Source organism: Etheostoma spectabile, chromosome 5 (genome assembly GCF_008692095.1).
Source record: "Etheostoma spectabile isolate EspeVRDwgs_2016 chromosome 5, UIUC_Espe_1.0, whole genome shotgun sequence".
Taxonomy (NCBI): Eukaryota; Metazoa; Chordata; class Actinopteri; order Perciformes; family Percidae; genus Etheostoma; species Etheostoma spectabile.
In genome coordinates, this window is record NC_045737.1 from 16,100,092 (window position 1) to 16,100,731 (window position 640).

General features: G+C 35.5%; 1 protein-coding gene across 1 annotated transcript in view; it reads right to left on the reverse strand.

Annotated features, from left to right (window-relative positions):
- dapk1 (death-associated protein kinase 1) overlaps positions 1-640 on the reverse strand; it is a 94,644-nt gene that overhangs the window by 4,215 nt on the left and 89,789 nt on the right. The gene's annotated exons all lie outside the window — the stretch shown is intronic.

A 640-nucleotide genomic window follows, 5' to 3' on the forward strand; every position in this document is an offset into this window, starting at 1 on the left:
ATACTGGACTGGTAACCAGTGAAGTGCTGCTAAAACAGGCGTGATGTGTGCTCTTTTGCTAATGTGACTTAAAAGCCTAGCAGCAGAGTTCTGAACGGCAGGGAGACGGTAAAGCTCCTTCTTACTCAAACAGGTAAAAAGGCTGTTGCAGTAATCCAAGCATGAAGAAACCAAAGCATGAATGATCATCTCCAACGCCCCCTTAAATGCTGCTGCTTGCTACTGTGTGCAGCACTTCTATGGTTAAAATTGTTAATTTATTTTGTTTAGGAAAGTTGGCAGATTTGTGTTCTCAGAAATTTGAGAAATGCGGTTAAGTGTACTAAACTTTATTTTTCATTGAAGTTTATTTTCTTCTTACCCGTTTTGTTTATTTAATATATTTTACACATTACTTATACAATATATGTTTTTACATTATACATTTTTTATTTAAGTATACAAGTGCAGATTAGTGAAGTGTTCAATACATGTTTTAGTTGAGAAATGTTGTGTACCTTAAGTAATTTTTAGTATTAAATTCGATCTTTTAAATAGAGGTTTAAAAACAAGCACATATCGTCCAAAGTAAACCGGCCATCGGCTGACGCTGATTTCTAAAAAGTGGCGTGTGTGTGTGTGTGTGTGTGTGTGTGTGTGT